At 43.2% G+C, this 13076-nt stretch overlaps 1 pseudogene; it reads left to right on the top strand.

Moving 5' to 3' along the window:
* The first annotated feature begins 8142 nt into the window (after positions 1-8142).
* LOC101564731 overlaps positions 8143-13076 on the top strand; it is a 19562-nt pseudogene continuing 14628 nt past the window's right edge.

Here is a 13076-nt window from a genome sequence, read left to right on the forward strand (position 1 = left end):
ATCCTGCAAACGTACAGCAGCAGCCATGAAGAACAACCCGAAGCAAGCTTGTGAACTAGGAAGCCACTCTGTTAACATCTGTATTCCACAACCACAAAGAGGAAACAAAAGCCTCAGCTGAAGTGTTTGATTCCTACAGCTGTCAGATAAATGCAAGTTGTGTACTTGCAGATCCAAACTACCTATATGTCCATGGCACCATACAACCCCACAAGTCCAATAGCATCTGGCACAGACACCGGATTGCCATGCCTATGTATTCCTTACCAGAATACTTGCTCCTCTGCAGGAGTGTGTATTCTACGCAAGTGCAGCTGGGGATTTACAGACCACGTGCTTATGGTGCAATTGCAGTCTTTAGGCTGCTTGGAGACTAGAGATTATTGGTCCAGCCTGGGAGCAGGAGCAACCCCGTGAGGTTTGGGACACAGGCATTGAATCCAGAAGGAAGACCGCTATTTCCTAGACCAAGACAGCACAATACTGCACACACCAGGATCTCCAGATCTCAGTGAACCTCCTGTCCAAATGCAACCATGGCACCATTGGATGCACAGTAAGAAGTATATATTTGCCACATTCTTTTTGGTATTTTGTAGGTAACCTAACACAATAACTGTGGCCCTTGTTCAAGAAATCCAGGCTTGGTCATGAGAAAGTCAGAGGGCCTACAGTTTTCCCAGGTTGTTTAAATGAAGGAATAGTTGGACAGTCTCTATAGCATAGGAACATCAGACCCTGGTTTAGTTCCCATCCCACTGAGATAAGGACTGGATCTGACTGCATGGGAGGTGGGGTGTCTACCGCAAAAGCCCCTATTTCTCCTTCCTGATGACTGAAACATTGGGCAGCACTGCTATCTGTTGACCTCCTGGAACAGCACTACAGCAGACCACACAGGGAGGCAGCCAAGGAGTTGTAACCCTTTTGGTGACATGGAGGCACATAGCTCACTTGAAAGGCTTCCCTCTGGACAGGACAGCAGATCAGCTGCCCTTTGGCAGTTGATACATTGGGGTGAGAGGGTAGTGGTCAGCAGTGTGTTCTTCTAGCAGACAGTGACCCCCACAGTGGAGAATGACATCATATCCCAGATTTTCAGCTTCAGTAAGTACCTCATTAAAAACTTCTCATGAGAGTTCTCCAAGAGCCATAGAACATCTACAACAGTCAGTCTTCACCTCTATTTCTAACAGTCACTTCCATGAAGACACTTAGCCACCTCTCTGTCCCCCTCTTACCTCTCAATCAATTCTGCAGCTGTCTGCCATTGGTAACAATGGTTCCCCCAAACCCTATAGTTTCCCATTTCAAGGCACTGTGTGCAGACTGTTTCATTTAGAAATGGAATGTTTCCGATGTGGCTGCTTAGGTGCATTACTTGGGACATCAAGCACTATGTAAACCCTGCTGGAAATCTCTCTGATGGAGCCCAGCCTCTTCTGAGAAAGCAGCCTATAGTAGAATCAGCTGCCCAGCATGACAGCACCTATCCCAGGAGTGACACCTTGTGCCTGCATGGGGCCCTGCTCCATGCTCTGCTCCTAGGACAAACTATACCTCCCTCAGCTTAATGAGAGAACCTTCTGTGAGTCTCTGGCATTGGACCATGTGCCACACATCCTGCTGTCTGCACTTTGGTATGAGGGACACTTCCAATGATGAGGGAATGAGGATCTTTTTGCTGATGGTGCCACATAGAAGTGCCAGCATGATGGCCCCTGAAGGCCACCTCCAGGAGGAGAACATCTGTTTCCTGGGAACATGAGCAGGCACAAGACTGAGGGCTACAGCATCTTAGCTCAGGTTATGTGGGCTCCACAACGCTATGGCTGGAACCTTCCTCATCCTCTGATTTGGAAAGTTCTTCAGCTTCCCAGACCTCTCACACAGTTAGCTCCTGGAGAAAGTTTCTAAGATCCAATAGCAGCTGAGTCACCCAACTCCTTCCCATGGTGGTCAGAACTACAGAGTTCTGATCTCACAGGAGTTACTGCAAAGGTGCTTTTGGAGATTTGTCATGTTTTTCTGAACAACTAAATTTTGCCTGGTTATCAGTTTGCAGAACTTCCCATGGGGTGGACCAGCCCTTCATTTCCATTTGTAATGCATACAATTAGTAGGGTTGATAGAGTTGTGCTCAAATCCCACCTTTAGCTATATACTAGAAATGTTTACCGGTAACAGGAAAAGTCATACTAAAAATTGGACACTCTCTTCTCTGTCTCCCACTGGCTTAACTGTGGAGCTCAGTTTTACAAAACATGTGTTTTCATGAACGGGTGGAATGTGACTGTCTAGCATATCTCAAGGTTCTGTACTGAAATTTCAGACCTGATGGTCAGGAAGTGACAAAGCCATGACCTTCTTGCCAGCTAGTGAACGAGGGGGCATCCCTCAACCTTACCTGACTCCCGGCTGTGAGCAATCCCTCAGCCTAGGGTACTATCTATTTGATACCAGATCTTCCTGAGAGGGGAAGGCCAGCAAAGAAAGAATCTCTTCAAAAGCATAACTTAAAATCCATCATTTCCTGCTGGATAGATATTTGTAATCGATGCATTGTAATGGTTTTAAGCTCTAGACAAAGAAATGCATAAGTTCAGGTATTTGCTAAGAATATTCTCACATTTTTCCTCAACTTTGAAGATGGAGCCAACACAAGGTAAATGTAGAGCTTCACAGATGATGGGGAAGAGCACATGGGGACCCAGGTCAAATCAGTGTCAGGAGACTCAAGGGAACAGCTTGGCACCTCAGCAAACTACTGTAACAATTTTCTTTAGAGAAAGAAAAAATGAAGAACATCTCCAAGAGATGACAAAGCTCCCCTCACAGAGACACATGGATAATACAGCCTTAAACCTGGAAAATGAACCTGGTTCCTCCAATGTCCTCTGAATGTGTTTCAAAGGCATCCTTTGGGCTGGCAACTCCTGATATGGGAGAGCTGTGAGAAATCTGCATACTTGTCTCTAGTACCCTCAGGATGCCCCATGGTGCCAAGAGGAGGGATGGGGGAGGCCAGAAAATCTCACGAGGACACTGTTTTTCTCTCAAGTTTCCTGGCTTCTGCCTTTAACCAGTGGAAATGAAAGGTAAGTGTAAACTTATACAAGCTCACCTAAACAGCTTCCCCAAGATGATGGGCAGACAGAAGACCCACACATGTGTCTCTGTGTCTTGCTATTTGATGTCCTTTTCCACCAGGGAGGACATTGCCATATTCAGCCCCTTAACCTTGAATATCCAGAAGTTACTTTGCTTGCATAAAATTATCTTGCATTAGTTCCTTTTGTTAATCTTGAAATATCAGTATCTTCAGTAAAGACCCAAAACAAAATAAGCATGAGGCTGCACCAGCAAGGGCTGGGAGCTGGTGACAGTGTTCCCAAAACAATATGTGTAAGTGCCACAGGGACCTCGGGCTCAAAGGAGAATTAGATCAGCATAAAGTGAAATGGAATTCCACCTTTGGTGTATGTCATCAACAAGGTCACATTCAAAGAGAGTGTTGGTTCAATGATTCAACTTTCAGCCCAAGAACTACCACAGATGCCCACTGAAAACTCCCCCCATGGTCATAGAAAAAGGATACTAAGTAACTAGGGTGATCCCACACACTAGAAATTGGTCATTTATAAAATGACCTCTTGGTGTCAACAATCTGATCAATCAAACTGGATTCAAAAGAATGGAGGAAGAAAGAGGAGAAATGGAAGAGGAGTTAAAGGAAAGTGGAAAAGAAACGACTTGAAAAAGAAAAAGGTATGCTTCCCAAGAAAAGAATGAACACTGCCCACATGGATATTGGCTGGGAAAAGCTTACATTAAATGCAAGTACATTGGAAGTAACCTACTACTCTCATTTGAATGTCGGATGACAATAGACACACCTACTTTTCATTCGAAAAGATGAAATACAATCAAGTGTCAAGGCAAAAACATAGTTCAGGACACAAGACCTGAATATAATGTGTAAGTTCTCAGTCCTAGGAAACAGAGCCCTGAGTCCTGAACCCTGCCAAAATCCCAGGGGAAGATGGAGGCCAAAATCATTGTACTAATTGCTTGGATCAGAAGAGACAACACCTCCCCCATGGTGGCTTCATATCAGAGTACCACAAAACCACAGTACAGCCCAGATTGAGGCAATTCTGTTCTGAGAACAAAGTCACTTTTGATTCTCTAATGGCCAGCTCATTGTCATATAAGGGGATGGGACAGGGGCTGCCCTGACACCTGCTGAGGTTTATTTAGTTAACTTACCAGAGCAGAATGCCAGGAGTAGTGATAGCAGTGAGGGTAGCAAGGGATCATGGAACACACATTTGTGCAGAAAAACGTGCGCAAAAGCCATAGGTAAAGATCCTCCACCCTAAGGGTAATATCCCTGGAGGACTGTAGTAAAAAATGTGCCCTAGGCACCATCCCACACAAGTTCCATCATCCTCACTCTGAACTAGGAATGTGGGATCCCAGTTGCTGGAAATTAATATGATTCCATCCAGGAGGGATCAGGATATCAAAGTCTGGGATAGACTATGTACTCCATGTCAAGTGCAATAGCCATATTCTTTCTACTATGTATTGGGAAATATTTGAGGTTGTACAAGTTTCTTAAAGAAGAAATTTAATAGAGATTTTTAAATGTATAGAAATCATAATCATGAAACACTAGGTCTCATTTGCCATGTGTCTTTCCTTTTCTTGGCATCAGAAGTGCACAGTTGATCAAGAGGATGCTGCCAGGTTCCTCTCATACCACATTTGTGCTAGTCAAAGACCACCACCTCCACTAAGCAGCAGTGGTAGGACTAAGGATTTAGGGCAGGCTAGTTGATACAGTCTAGTTTTCCAGTGTTACATAAATGATCTCCTCCAGTGTCCAAATCAGTACTACATCTAACTTGTATCTTTCGCTGAAGTTATAGGCCATGTCACTTGTTCAGGCAACAGTGAACGTGGAGCTATACTGTGGCTGATAAAGATGACACAACATTCAGCAATCCACAGCTGCTCATCCTGGCCCCATATTATGCCATATTTTATTCAATGTGTTCAGGCGAGCAGGAGACCCTCCCTGTATCTCTCATTTCTTTGAAAACATAGCAAGTTTTTTAAAAGTCAGCACAGGTATAGAGAGATGTGAGGAAGAATTTTTTTAGCTCAAAGGTTTACTTAGCTCACAGTTAGTGGAGGTTTTAGTTTGCATTTGGCTTACTCCAGGGCACAAGGCAGCAGTTCATGGTGGCAGAGACAAGAGGAAGAAGCAGTGGTTGTGGCATATATCAAGCCTCTCTTTTACACTGACTGAAGACAGTATGTCAACATTGAAGATCAGAGCTCCTGTGAAGTGGCATGGCTGTGAGGTTGTGTCAAAGGTCGGAACACCTTCAAGGAAGGGGGACTCCAAGAAGCCTTCCTGAACCCCTTTAAATACACTTTTTCCTCTAAGTCAATCTATGGCTGGCCTTCCCCACCATCAGGCACAGGCCTCAGTACATGGCCACTGAATTGCCAAGAAGATCTAGCCAAGCTTTTGGCATATCATGTTGGGACAATGTGTCAACCATCACAGTAACTAAACGCTATCTCTGACCCTCAATGTCCTCTCCATTGGAAAGTAACTATCACAGTGTGCCAGGTGCCAGATCTTTTCCCAATTTCTAAAAACTCACTGGATTTCTACAAGAAAGCAAATGTAGTTTATACAAAGATTTCTGCATGAGTACTGATTCTGTAAATAGAAATTTTACTTGAGGCAGCAATGACTGTCTAGTTGTGAACATATTTGTAATAGATGCTTTGATTATAATTTTACTTTTTTATATAGACTCAAACAGCAGCACTTTGGGTACTAGCTAAGATCATGGTTGAGCAACTCATAGGGAACCCTGTCTTGTATTGGATATCCTGAAATGTGGAGGGAATTTCCCCCAAGAGTTCTCACAGCTGTGCTCCTGGATGCTTCTTACCAGCTGGTGAAGTACGGGCACAGCCCTAGACCTGACCTGGCTCCCTTCTCTGAGCAACGACTGAGACTAGGGAAAGTGACATTTGAGAAGAGTTCTCCCTGAAAAAGGAAGACACCATCAAAGACACAAACATCTCCAAGAGGAAAATTTAAAACAATCATTTCCTCCTGGACAGCTGTTTGTAATCAATGCATAATTATGGCTGTCTATTTTAGATGCTTTGTAATAGATGCTTTGATTATAATTTTACCTATTATACCTATTCTTAGGTACAAAGAAATACCTAAGCTCAGCAAGTCTGAGAAGAATTCTTACTGTTGTCCTCAATTTTGAGGCTGTATGCTACATAAGTCAAATATAGAGCTTCAGAAATCCTTGGAAAGAACACAAGAGGACTCCCAACTCCAATCAGTGTCAGTAGAATCTCAGGGGATCAGCTTGGCAACTGACCAAACTACTTCAACAAGTTCTCAGTGACACGACAAAATATTTACAACTCCCCTCAAAAAGAGACACATTGAAAACATAGCTTTAAATCCTAGAAAATGATCCTGGTTCCTCCAATGTCCTCTGAACCTGTTTTGGAAAGGCATCCTATGGGCCCAATGTCACCAATCATCGCTGACACCAAGGTCAGAATCTTTATGTGTCTGCTTTCAAATACACATCCCTTCCTTTGATACTTCATGTTTATTGAACTAAGGATATCCATCTCTGTAAATGAATAAGCAAAAATTGGTTCTTGTAGGAAAATGATACTCCATGGAGAACTTAGTTTTTTAATTCAAACTATTTTGTTTAATTTCTTTTTAAAAGATATATTTAGTTCAGGGTCTACAGGGCCTCACTACACAGATGGGACTCAGTGATCCTTCTGGTTTTGGCCTCTCAAACACTGGGATTATAGATGCATGCCACCATGCTTAGTCTCAATTTATCTCACCTCACCCCTGGAGTGCGGCCAGTACGGCAAACTGGGATTGAAGTCCAGTTCCTTTGACAGCCTAATCAGGTTATTTATTCCCCTGAACTCTCTGGCCAGCCCAAACAACACCATTTTTAAAGGAAAATCAAAATATGTGTTGGAAGCACTTTGTACATGTTTTCTCTTCCCCCCCCCCATTTTAGGGCAGGTTCTATAGGGTGTTGAGGGTCTCACTACTAGATTGGACTCAGTGATTCTGCTGTTTACAGCCTCCTAATAACTTGGATCACAGCCATGTGATACCACACCCAGTCTTAATTACCATCTCAACATGACCCAAGGATGGGGCCAGCACAGCAGGACCAGGGATCGAACCCCTGGCCACTGAGCCTGCTTGCAGATGCTTTACTCCACTGAGCTGTTTGTCTGGCCCTTGTAAATGTTTTCTGGAGGGGCGAAATTAAGATATTGCATCTCATGATCATACCACAGGGCAGACTGAAGTTACTTATCAGACACTGTAATCAATTTCTATGTGACTATTGTCTTGTTAAAAATTGAATGCAATTATATGTTAGTATCAGTTTCCATCACATTGACAAAGACTGTTACTTACCAGAGTGCTTACATTTACATCAGGCAAACCAACTCCCTGCCCCACACTACTATTCCTTGTCAGGTAAAGGAGGCTGTGACCCAGGATTGGGCTGACCCCAGCAGCAACTTCCAATACATAGCCAGGAAGCAACAGCAAACTTGCACACATAAGTTCTATTGTCACAGAGAGGGAGGACTCACTCAGCAACAGTGGCACCTAGAGTGTGACACAAAATGCCCAATGGATTCCACTCCCTAAGTCTCTCTCTTCAATACCCTGGGGAACACATCACCCCTCAGCCAATAGTACAGTTCAGGATTGTGCAGAAAGAAATGGACAGAGATCCTCACAACTAGTGTGATTGACACTGCCTCTCTTCCCTACACACAGTTTAAATTTTGAGGATTTTGGTGTGGGCCTCTACGGTTGGCAACAATTTCATCCTTGTAGTCCTCTCCTTCTAAGTATTCAGAAGGAAAATCTAGTTTCTTTCCAGCCTCCAGAAGGGAATTTCTGTCTAATGACAAATTGATGAGCAAGGAAGCACGTGAATGAGGGGAGTGAGTAGTCAATGATCCAAATCTGGTTATTCACAATTTGATATTGGTAGCCCAAGAACCACCTAGCCCGATCTCGCTGACATGGTGGAGCTCTGTGAAATCTGCAAAGCTCATCTCTGGTACCCTGAGGATGCCCATGGTGCCATGGTGAGTGCAGAAGCTGGCAGAGCTCAAAAGGGCACCGTATTTCTCTCAGGTTTCCAGGCTTCTCCATTTAAGCCAGAGAAAATAAAGAGGTGAAAGTCAAATCCATACAAGCTGACAAATAGTTTTACCAAAGACCTACAGAAGAGACACACATGTATGTCTCTGTGTCTTGTTATTTGACACACATATTTCCCACCAGGAAGGCCATCATCATGTTCAGTCCCTTAATCTTGAATATACAGAAATGACTTTTTTTTATAAACCCATCTAAATAATTAGATTTTAAAATCTTGAAGTATCAGTGCCTTCTGTAAACTCCCAAAGTAGCCATGAGCCTGCACCAGCAAGGGCTGTGAACCTCTAACAGTGCCCCAAATCAAGATGTGGCAATGACACAGGCACATCAGGCTTGCAGAATCATTGGATCAGCATGAACTGAAATGCAAGTCCACTTTGTGGTAGGTCATCAACAGTGTTAATTTTAGAGAGATTGTCAGTTCAGAGTTGCACAATTTAGCTGAAGAAGTACCACAGATCCTCACCTACAACTCTTCCATGGCCCAGAGCAACAGGATTGCTACCTAACTCGTGTGATAGCACATGTTGAGAAATTCATCACTTAAACACAGGCAATGACCACTTGGTATCCACATTCTGTTCAATCAAACTGCAGTCCTAGTAATGGAGGAAGAGAGAGAAGAATTGGAATAAGTGGAGGGAAAGGAAGGTTGAAAAGAAACCAGAACTGAAAAGTAAATAGGCCTGTGTCCCAGGAAAGCAGTGATCACAAACCACATGGACCCTGTCTGGGAAATGTTTACATTAAATGCATCCACAGTAGAAGAGGTCTACTACTCTCCTTTGAATGTAGCCTGACAGATCAATAGACACAACTATGGTTTCATAGAAAAACAGGAAATACAATGAAGTAGTGTATAGAGAGAAGAATACACCAGGACTTAAGACCTCAATATCTTGAATGAGAATACTGTTGCAGGAAATCAGAGCCCTGACACCCATCCCAGGAGTGTTTGGCAGAGAGAAGCAGTGTTATTCACTGGGAATGGAATGCCCTCAATTTCTCCAATGATGGCTTGACAACAGAGTCCCATAAACCAACAGGTGACCACAGTGTGTAGCCATAATTTCCTGAGAATAAACAACATCAGCTTACATCCCCAATGGCCAGCTAGTTGTCCACTAAGGGGAGGAGACAATGGTAACCTTGACACTACTGAGGTTTAATCAGCCAGAGCAGGATGCCAGGCACATTAAGAGCACTGAGAGTAACCATGGGTCATGCGTCTCATAGTTTTGCAGAAAGATACATTTCTGAGCTTGCCATAGGGAAAGATGCTCCACCACAAAGTGAGAATCCCTGGAGATCTGTAGTAAAGAAGGGCACCAGGCAGAGTCCCACACAATGAGTCCCTTCATCCTCACATTAAAGTATGAATGAAGGAGAAAATTTTGGTGGGACAAAATGTGATTCCTAAAATGAAGGGAGAGGATATCAACATCTGAGCCTGACTTTGCACTCTCATCTCAACTGCAAACGGCTGGTGCTTCCTACTGTATCTTGGGGAATATTAGAGGCTCTGAGTTTATTACAGAGATAATTTCATAGAGATTATTAAGCACACATAAACCGCAGAGATAAGGAAAGCTGCATCTCACTTGCCATCAGTCCTCCCTGTTCTTGATGTGGGCAATTGAGCAAGAAGAGGCACCAGGTTCCTCCCATACCACACTCCTGGTTAGCCCAAGGCATCCTCCTCCACTAAGGAGGACCCATGGACTGAAGGTAGACCAACTCCTCCAGTCTAGTTTTCCAGTGCTAGATAAGTGATCCTCTCCAGTGTCCATATCATCACTACATCTAACTTGTATCTTTTGATGAAACTATAGGAAAAGACACTTGTTCAGGCAACATTGAATGTGGGGCTATACTGCTGCTGATAAAGCTGGTACAACCTTCAGCAATCCCTGGGTGCTCATGATGGTCACCATATTATACATTTTTAATGCATTCAGGTGATCTAGAGACCCGTCTTGTATCTCTGTCATGTCCATTAAAGCATGCTGAGCTTTGTAAAACTTAGCACCCGTAGACAGACATGTGGGGAAGCTTTCTATACACTAATGAGATCAGATTCATGAATACTGCAAGAACAACATCACATGGCATGCATATAACTTGTATGTCAATGTCCAGAGAAGGATTGCTGTAATATGCAGCTTGTTTTGCCCTGATCTGTTTCAATTGCTACAGGGTCTTGCCACTCTAATGGAAGCGAAGTTGTTTGACCCAACAGAATGCAAACCATAATTCCAATAGCAAAGGCCCTTGGAAGAATCCCAGAACACTGCGTGTGAAACATCTGGATTCTGGGCTTCCTGGCCCTAATCTTTGCTTTATTAAAATAAACATGCTTAATTTCTAGTCATATGACTTCATTCATAAAATTAAAATGGCAAGTCCACCGTGTTTACCAATAAGGTTCTTTATGAATCCCAATTTCTTGTCCCTTCCTGCTTTCCATTCTCTAAAAAATATTCCAAATCCATTGAGAACTCCATGGAAAACCACAGCATGCCAAACACAACAGATGCCAGTATGAATATATAACAGCAGGTATCTGAAAATCAAGCATGTCAGTTTTGATAGGAACTAGAGGGGAAAAACGAGACCTGTGGAAGGCCTGTTGTCTAAAGGACACAAACCAATACAGACACAGCTGAAACCTGCAGAGGAGTCACAGTTCCTCATGGCCCTTGAATATGAGTCTCAGGTACAGTATCTCAGGTCTGATTGACAGCACGACCCTCATCAGAAACCAGGCATCAGGTGTATAATTAGGGACTACAGATCAACTTCCCTAATTGAAAACAGGTTCCTGCCTTGACAAAGAAGGCAAGGTGAAGACATCATTATGCAGGCAACCAAGTTTAGACAAAAATGAAACCTGTCTGGAGAGTTTAGAAAAGTATGCCACCGAGGTCAAATTTTCTTGCTTCTTGGCTGCTGAGTCACATCCATTCCTAGAAGACCACCTGGTATGACCCACTGTGAGAGCAATAGTATCACATGAAAAGCCTCTGTGGGGCTGGGCAGTCAAGTGGGGTCACCTAGGATGATCAGCAAGCTCCGTTCATGTCAGTTAGAATGAGGGGGCCACTGAGAGCTGAAGACTGGCTGCTCCTATAGGATGTTCAATATTCACTTACCTCAGCCTCCCCTAGATGCAGAAGGAGAAAATGTCTTCCAGTAAAAAGAAATCACTGGAAGCCAGCTTACTTTGCCAGATCTTTCTGGAAATGAAAGTAAATGAATGAAGGCAAGAGAAGCTGGTAACATGCATTATTCACTGATGAAGTTGACAGCATGTATGGGCATCTTGTAAGGACCACATAGACAGAATCCAAAATCTTATGCCATTTCAGGAATATAGTGTACCAGGACCTTTTAAAGAACCAATTTGATGGCATGCATGAATCCATAGGCTACAGATTAAGAAACTTTGGGAGTCATGAAATTTGCAGAAAGAATCCAAGAAATTGATGTGTTCAGGCCAGGAGATGCAGCCATACGTGGTTATATGCCTGGAGAATCTTGGTTGAACATCTGTCCTTTTAGGCTGTGCTGGGTCCTTGGGCACATGCTTCTGAGACTCAACTTGCTTTTCAACTACTGCTTAGTGATTGCTTTTGTAAAGTCTTGCTAAGTGTAAAGGAAAGAAATTTAACACTATGTCTTGTTACTAAATGTCACCCTGTATTTACATAGCCTCCATCTCCCTATCTGGAGCAGTGTTTGGTGAGTCAGCACATATGTCTCACACTTAGCTCCTGTGTTCTTGGCAGTAGACAGCACGATGCCACGGGTACCTAGGGCTTCACTACTTTTTTGGCTGTATGTTAGAATTAGGATCATGCTCTACCCAGATTTCCCCTGCACAGAAGTATTTTTTTGTGGGACACCGATGTGTGAGCCCAACCAGGTTACAACAAACATCAAATTCAGAGCATTCTCAGATAATCATTTCCTACATATGCAAAACAAGGGCTGCTTCTGAGAATGTTCTTCCCACTGGAATCCTGATGACTCACCACGCTCAAACCCCAGTCTCCTTCCCCATGGTCTACATTTGTTGCTTTGGAGTCATTTCCACCACTGTAGTACAAAGCTCTATAATAGACGAGGGATGAGAGAAGGGAAGGGCAAGGAATGATGCGGGTTTTATGACAGTTTTCAAGTATTACCACATATTTTTCTATCTCAAGTCTGTAGACCAATGGTTCTTTCATGGGACATATTATAAATGCAGTTACTGCAGTAACACACAAGACCCTAAACCGGGCTAGAATGCAGTTCCTGGCCCCTTTTCCTAGAACTTATTGTCATCTTTCAGATCCTCCCTGTATTGAAATGGGTTAAGGCATTATTCCTTTAAAAAGCTCACTAGAACCTCAAAATCCTATAAAACCAGCAAGGATAGATACTTTAAAATGGAATGCTACATAGTTATTATTCCTTCCAATAAATAACATGAAGGCAGTCACTATGAAATGCCCACCTTTCTGCAACCAAAATGACTTCCCCTTAGAGGTTTCTTTAGATATACAGCACCATGACCACAGAGTGAAGAAATACTCTGCTGGGTGGAAGAGGCTGCTTCTCTCTGTTGCCCTGCTCAAAGTTCAAATTCACTGCAATGTAAAAAAATTTAAGGCAGTGGAATCTGTTATTCTTTGCCCCTTCTCTAAACAGGACATTTGAAAGCACAGAGCAACACTTTTCACTTTTATGAACTGCAGAATTTTAGAATGTTTGTGACGAAATCTGTGGCCCCTTTATTTTTTTTTTT

This window comes from Octodon degus, unplaced genomic scaffold (genome assembly GCF_000260255.1).
Source record: "Octodon degus isolate 3935 unplaced genomic scaffold, OctDeg1.0 scaffold00079, whole genome shotgun sequence".
Lineage (NCBI taxonomy): Eukaryota > Metazoa > Chordata > Mammalia > Rodentia > Octodontidae > Octodon > Octodon degus.